This window comes from Neophocaena asiaeorientalis, unplaced genomic scaffold, assembly GCF_003031525.2.
Source record: "Neophocaena asiaeorientalis asiaeorientalis breed wild unplaced genomic scaffold, Neophocaena_asiaeorientalis_V1.1 scaffold469, whole genome shotgun sequence".
Taxonomy (NCBI): domain Eukaryota; kingdom Metazoa; phylum Chordata; class Mammalia; order Artiodactyla; family Phocoenidae; genus Neophocaena; species Neophocaena asiaeorientalis.
In genome coordinates, this window is record NW_020172691.1 from 1,973,769 (window position 1) to 1,981,750 (window position 7,982).

The 7,982-nt window shown below is 50.7% G+C and overlaps 1 long non-coding RNA gene across 1 annotated transcript; it reads left to right on the forward strand.

The window, feature by feature from the left end:
* The first annotated feature begins 101 nt into the window (after positions 1-101).
* LOC112396328 (uncharacterized) lies at positions 102-2,648 on the forward strand. The gene is made up of 3 exons (XR_003002542.1): positions 102-226; positions 549-625; positions 2,373-2,648. It is a non-coding gene; the product is annotated as an uncharacterized LOC112396328 (long non-coding RNA).
* Positions 2,649-7,982: the final 5,334 nt, after the last annotated feature.

The following is a 7,982-nucleotide window of genomic DNA, read 5'->3' on the forward strand; positions in this document are numbered from 1 at the left end:
CTGGAGCCCGGCCCCGCCCCAGGGGTGGATACTCCTTGATCACTGGTCCGCGGGGGCGACCGTCAATGGGAGGGGGCGGGAAACAGGCGTGCGGAGGCGAGGCCACAACGCTGACCTGGGAGGGGTTGGGGGCTGGGAGGCGGAGGTCGCTAGTGCCAACGGCGTCCTCGGAACCGGCGGGGTCGGAGCGCAGCCCTCGCGGCCGGGACGCGGCTCGGGGACCCTGGTGGGTGCCTACCAGGGCCTCTCCCCCGAAACCCCGTTTGAGGCTAGGTCAAGGGTCAAAAAGTAGCCGAAAGTGGCCAATTCGAGGCAAAAAGCCTTTAAGAATCTCTCGGCCCAGATCGGGAGAGAGGTGCGCTGGGCGGAGTCTGCCCAAAGAAACTCACGGGCTAAAATTCAGAACCCAGCTGGGATGGTGCCAGCAAAGTGCTTTGGATGAAAAACAAACAGTTGGCAAAATACTACGCCTTAATGAAACTGAAAATACCTCCAGGCCTGTGTTTTTTTTTTTTTTTTTTTTTTACCTTTCTGTTTTTTATCACTAGATTCTTACTTTGCCGGAACAAACTGCTTGTCTTGAGTGGAAACGTTGGGAGCTGACACCATCGGATTTGAGCTCCAGGTTGGTGGTTCTGAGCCTGACACCTGTGAACTACCTAAACCTATGTGCAAAATTGAGTGTGCCCATGTGCTTGTTCTTGGGGACCTCCGTGAGTTTCATCAGATTCTCAAATGACCCACAGAAGAGGGATTGCTGTGGCTTTGGGGGTGGGGGCCACAAGTCACACCAACATACCAACAAGTCCTAATCAGAACACGTGGATTAGCCCGAGATTTCTAAATCATAAAGATCAGAGCAGAAACCACTGAAACACAATAGAAAAAGAATAACGAAAATTGATGAAGCCAAAAGATCGGTCTTTGAAAAGATCAAAACAATTGATAAAACTCTAGCCAGACTGACCAAGAAAAAAGGATGACCTGTATCAGGAATTAAAGAGGGGGTATCACTACAGACCCTGCAGATATTACAAGGATTAGATATAGGAACAACTCTATGCCCATAAAGTCAACATGGAATGGACCGACACCTGAAAAGGCACTAAAATGAAAGCTTACTCAAGAAGAAATAGATAATTTACATCATTTTATATCTATTAGAGAAATTAAATCTGTAGAGAAAAACCTTTCTTATTTTGGCTGCACAGCTTGTAGGATCTTAGTTCCCCCATCAGGGATTGAACCCAGGCCCATAGCAGTGAAAGCACAGAGTCCTAACCACTGGACTGCCAGAGAATTCCTGGGAAAGACCTTTGAACAAAGACAATTAAGGCCCAGATGGTTTCATTCGTGAATGTCCATCACACATTTTGGGAAGAAATAACATTGGTTTCAAACAATCTCTTCCAGAAAACTGAAGAAGAAGGAACATTGCCCAACTCCGATTCCTTTTGGTATTTTCTACGTTTTTGACTGCTGGCTTACGCCCAAATTTCTTGGAATCTGGGGTATTTGATAATTTTGGCATCTGTAGGCCTCACTCTTCTTCACTCCACCCCTCTCCTGATGTTCAGGACACATGGAAGGGACTCGGGAAATGTTTGGTGACCATTGCAGAAAGAATCCATGAAGGTGCATCTCAGTTCAGACGCCACCTTTTCCACTTCCACTGCTGGGAGCCCAGGTTCGATCCCTGGTCAGGGATCCCACAAGCTGTGTGGCACAGCAAAAAAATTAATTAATTAAATTCTATTAGGTTAACCACTTCATACCCACTAGGATGACTATGGTCAAAAAAAAAAAAAAAGAAAGGATGATAACAAGTATTGGCAAGGATGTGGACAAACTGGAACTTTCATATAGTTGGTGCAGCCACTTTGGAAAAAAAGTTGAAAGTTTGACATTGAGTGACCACGTGGCCCAGTAATTCCACTCCTAGGTGTCTGCCCAAGAGAAATGGAAGCATATGTCCACACAAAAACTTGTACACAGATACTTGCAGGAGCATGAGTCACAGTAGTCCAAAAGTGGAAACAACTCAAATGTCCATCAACAGATGACAGATAGACAGAATATGACATATCCACACACTGGAATAATATTCAGCCATGAAAAGGAATGAGTCATTGACACACATGGATGAACTTGAAAACATGGTGCTCAGTGAGAGAAGCCAGACACAGAAGGCCACCCAGTGTGATTCTGTTGATGGGAAACATCCAAAACAGGCAAATCTGCAGAGACAGAGAGTGGATTCATGGTTGTCAAGGGCTGGGGGAGGGGCTGGGGGTGTTTGACTGCTGATGAGGACGGGGTTTCCTTTCCAGGTGATAGAATGTTCTAGAATCCTCCTTCCACCCTCCTTACAGGTGACTGAGGTTTGCAGAGGCGAAGCCCCCGACCAGGTGCCTGGTGGAGCGGGCACTCACATCTCAGTGCCCAGCCTGGGAGCCCCCAGGAGCCCAGTAAGAATTCTAGCCTCATCCTCTGCGGGTGATGCAGGCCTTGGAGCTGCCCAGCTGTCGTGCTTATGTAAGGTTCATAGCAAGCGTCAAACCCAAGCCAGGCTAGCACAGAGCCAGTTTTGGGGGACCTTCCCAAGCACGATGAGGTTGAGACCCCTGTGAGGGCTGCTCTAAGCCTCAGCTGCGGAGCTGGTGTGGGGGGAGGCGGGGTGGGGGGTGGTGGAGTGCTGGGGGTGTTCCTGGCTTCTCCTATACCATTTCTCTGAGTGGGGGAGTAACAATACCGTATGTCATCAAATATAAGAGTCATGGGAAGTGAGATATACTTTTACTTTATGAATCACCACAAAAAGAAAAGACTTAGCGGCCAGGGATGACACTTTGGACCTAGAGAGGCAGCATGACCTCTGGGACAGTAAACTGTGACAAATGGGATTAGTAATAGGCCTAAGCCATAGTTACAAATATTTACGGGAGCCCTGGGAAAAATGCTTTGCCAGCATGCTCTCACCCTCACCATTCTTCGGGTTCTGTTAAGGACCCTGGGTTACAGGTGGGGCCCAGGTTATATAGGTGGGGGGCCCCAGGATGGGGTCTCAGGTTACCATTGAGGGGCTCCAGTTTCTAGGTGGGGTCCCCAGGTTATGCGTGGAGGCTCTAGGTTTAGGTGTGGGGCCCAGGTTACAGATGGGAGCCCCAGATTACAGGTAAGGGGCCCCAGGTTACAATGGGAGGCCTCAGGTTATAGACGGGGGCCGCAGGTTGTAGTGGGGGACCCAAGGTTATAGGTAGGGGGGCTCATGTTGCAAGTGAGGGGCCCCAGGTTTGAGGTGGGACCCCAGGTTATAAGTAGGAGCACCAGGTAATAGCAGGGGGCCCCAGGTTATAGGTGGGTGGCCTCAGATTATAAATAGAAGTCTCCAGGTTACAGATGGGAGCCCCAGATTACAGGTAGGGGACTCCTGGTTATATGTTGGGGCCCCAGGTCATAGCAGGGGGCCCCAGGTTATACATGGAGCCCTCTAGGGCTCAGGACTTTCCTCTGCCCCTGTCTCCTCCTGTGTACCCCATCCCTCTCACCTCTCACTTCTCCCAATCCCGCACAACTGTCGCACACAGACACGTCATGCTCAGCAGGGCCCCAGACTTGCTCGCTCCCTCGCAGCCCCCTCGCTGACCCCCTTGCTTCCCTCAGCTCTGAGAGCAAGACCCCTTCACCCCTTCCGTGAGGACCGAGGAGGCAAAGGTCCTCCTGGACCCTCTCCTGGCCAGCTGCCCCACCCTGGGTCTCCTCCCACTTGGCGGGTCTCTTAAATGTTGGGCTCTGGGCCCCAGGACCACCCCTCTCCAGAGGCCCAGCTAAGCCCCCCACCTGCGGAGTGGGGCTCCCAGGAGCCAGAGGTGTTTCAAAAACGGCGTCAGCCTCTGCCAGAAATCCAGCCACGGTTAGATTAGGGGCTGCATCTGTGTGGGCCAGCGTGGCCGCCAGGGGGCGAGTGGGGATCGTGGCCGAGGTTAGCCGGGTACGAGCGTGAGCATGTGTGCGTGAGTGTGTGTGTGTGTGTGTGTGTGTGTTGCCAACACGAAAAGCCACCTCAGTGAGAAGCCCGCGCACCGCAACGAAGAGTAGCCCCCGCTCGCCGCAACTAGAGAAAGCCCCTGTGCAGCAATGAAGACCCAACGCAGACAAAATTAAATAAATAAGTTTATCAAAATAAGAAAAAAAAAAAAAGGCCCCCGTTCCCCCCTGTAGTTACATCCCTCCCCCAGCCCTTCTCAAGTGCGGATCAAGTTTTGGCCTCTTAGTTTGATCTTCTCTGGGATGTCACGCGGTGGAATCAGACAGTAGGAGCCTGCTCTCTTTCACCTCACATAATTCATCTGCGATTCATCAGCATTCTTTTTTTTTTTTTTTTTGCGTTACGCGGGCCTCTCACTGTTGTGGCCTCTCCGTTGCGGAGCACAGGCTCCGGACACGCAGGCTCAGCGGCCATGGCTCACGGGCCCAGCCGCTCTGCGGCATGTGGGATCTTCCCGGACCGGGGCACGAACCCGCGTCCCCTGCCTCAGCGGAAGGACTCTCCACCACTGCGCCACCAGGGAAGCCCGCATCAACATTCTTGAGAGCACTGACTACTTGTTAGGTCTGGATGATGTTCCTTCGTACGGACCTCCTGTAGGGTTTTTTCTCATCCTTTGACCAGTTGAGAACCATTTGGGTTGTCTTCAGTTTTTGGTGATTACAAGTCATGCTACTATGAACACGTGTGTGCAGCTTTTTCTGTGGACAGAAGACTTCATTTCTCTTGGGTTAACACCCAGGAGTGGAACAGCTGGATCATCTGGCAATTCTGCATTTCACATTTTGAGGAACCGCTGAGCTGTCTTCCAAAGTGGCTGCATCCCCGCTGGCAACATCTGAGGGTTCTGGTGGTTCTGCATCCTTGCCAGCACTTCGTTTTGTCTAAATTTTTTTGGTTTTGGTTTTGCCATTCAAATAGGTGGCACGTTAACACACAGGCATGCACAAAAATGTGGCCACATAGAGGAAAGGATGGATGTTCAGTTATGTGCTAAATAAATATAGTAGAATGTTAATCGTAGGAGGTAGGTTTTGAGTTTTTCACCACAAAATCCTTCCAACTCTTCTCCACACTTGAAAATATTCATAATAAAAAGTTGGGGGCTTCCCTGGTGGCGCAGTGGTTGAGAATAAATACTCCATAACAGAGAGTTAGGGGGCTCATACCTCACGCCCCTTAGGATGGCTATGAAGGAAAAAAAAACAGAAATAACAGGCTTTGGTGAGGATGTAGAGAAATTTTTGGAAGCCTTGTGGACAGCTGGAGGGAACGTAAGAGGGTGCAGCTGCCATGGAAAACTGCCTGGAGGTTGCTCAAAAAAATTAAACATAGAATCACCATATGACCCAGCAATCCCACATACCCCAAAATCCGTACATACCCAAAAGAATTTAAAGCAGGGACTCGAAGAGATATTTGCACACCCGTGTTCACAGCAGCATGATTCACAACAGCTGAAAGGTGAAAGCAACCCTAGTGTCCATCGACATATGATGGATAAACACAGTGTGGTCCATCCACACCACGTGGTCCATCCATGGTCACCTCAGCCATGAAAAGGAGAGAAGCACTGATACTCGTTACCACGTGGATGGACCTTGAGACCACAAACGCTGAGTAAGAGAAGCAAGGCATAGAAGAACACACAGTGTGTGATTCCACTCATAGGAGGTCCTTACGGTTAAGATGCTGACATTTATGTTATGTGTTATGCTATTTTATGTTACATTACCCCTAAAACGTACGTTACATTACGTTCTCTAAAAATGTGGAGGTCCAGGAAACAGTCTCTGGTCTTCGCTGGTGGGACCAAATGGTCCCCCCAAGGGCAGTGAGGCCACATCTTCTGAAATGACGGACAGCTGCCAGGGCTTGCTCCCTGATTCACTTGCCCACGTGGAGGAGTCGGGACCACGTGGCTGCCCCTGGCAACCCCAGGGGGCTAGGTCAGGATATTATCTGGCTGAGATTCCTCTGGAAGGACACCCAGGGCACCGTGAGAGGGGGTTGTTCATCTGGGCACACCTTTTTGTGGTAAAATACACATAATATAAAATTAACCATCTTCCCCATTTTTAAGCTGACAGCTCAGTGGCATTGAGCACCTTCACACTATTGGGCAACCATCCCCACCATCCATCTCCAGAACTTTCTCGTCTTCCTAAATTGAAGCTCTGTCCCCATGAAACCCTGACTCACCACCCCTCCCCCAGCCCCCGGCCCCCACCATCTACTTCCTGTCTCTGTGGATTTGACACCTCTGGGGACGTCATATGAATGGAATCAGACAGTATTTGCCCTTCTGTGTCTGACGTATTTCACTGAGCATCACGTCCTCAAGGTTCATCCACAGTGAAGCAGGAAATCTCCTTCCTTTTTAAGGCTGAGCAATATTCCACTGTGTGGATGGATCATGTGTGTTTATCCCTCATCCGTCGACGGACACTTGGGTTGCTTGCACCTTTGGCCATTGTGAATCCGCTACTGTGAGCATTCACACACAGGCAGGTACCTGTTTGGGTCTCTGCTTGCAGGTCTTCTAGTTCACACCTGGTAGAAGAGCTGGTGGGTCAGGTGGCAATTCTGTTCAACTTTTTGAGGAGCCACAGACTCTCCCACAGCAGCTGCCCTCTGGATGTCCTTTTGACTCTTGAATTTTGAAGCAAGGGAATGAACTACCTATTCAAAAACTTAAATCATCACAGGGAGACAAATCAGCAAGTTCTAGACTGTGGGAAACTTAACAGGAAAAACAACCGGGTTTCATGCATAAAAGCACAAAGAACAAAAAAACCCACCAAACCACAGAAAAAAAAAAAATGAGGGGGGAGGTGAAGCTATAAATTAAGACGTGAGCGGCATCAGCTACATTTTGTTTATTTGTTTATCCATCGATGGGCATGAAGTGACCAGGTTGGACTGGGTCACCAAGGCCAGCATCTGCTGAGATGCTGTGGGCACCAAAAACCTTGGGCGAAAGAATGAGTGAGCGAATGAATGAATGAGGAGTGAGTGAATGAATGAGTGAGTGTGTGAATGGAGTGAGCAACTGGGGTTATGAAGGAGGAGAAAGCCTGCCCATGACCACTCCAGCTTGCTTAGGACTCCAGGTTCCCAGCCCCAGCTCTGGGTTTCCAGACCTACCTTGAGCCTCTGTGGGCCCACCTCTGAGATAAGCTTCTCGTTCAGATCCAGGATCCCTGGGTGGCCAGGGAAACGCCAAGGAAGGGGCAAGGACGATGTCCAGCCCTGTGGGAGCAGGGTCCTGGCAGATGAGGGTCCCTGGGGTATCTGTCCCCACCGTGCCCAGGGCTCTGCTCTCCCTGACAACCGCACCCTCACATTGATCCTTCTTGGCCTTAATGGCAGGGTTGGGGCTTGAGGGCGGCACTTACTAGAATCGGACACCTGTGGGGTGGGAGGGACATCTGTCAGTATTACCCTCCCTCCCGGGACCATTAGCCCATCAGCCCATCGTTGGGCTTTGGGAGCCAGAGATGCGGTGGCCAGCTTGACACACAGCCAGGCCAGCACAGACCTGAAATTCCGGGACATCATTGGGTACTAGCCCCCATTCTACAGTTGGGGAAAATGAGGCTTGGGAGGGGAAGGCTGGATTGGGGGTGGATGAGGGACCCACCAGCCCAGTGTGCCTGGTGGTCTGGGGCATGTGGCTTTGGCTAGGGGTCATTTTGTTCCAGTCACGTTGTCCTTTCACCTCCAGTCACCAGAGCAGCTTCTGTCTTACCCCAGGGCCTTTGCAATTGCTTTTCCCACAAGTGTCCACACAACTCCCTCCTTCACTCATTCAGGTTGTGGTTTCAGGTCCCCTGACCCTCCTGGCTAAGCCCCCACCCTGACACACACACACACACACACACACACACACACACACACACACACACACACACACACACTCCACACACATACA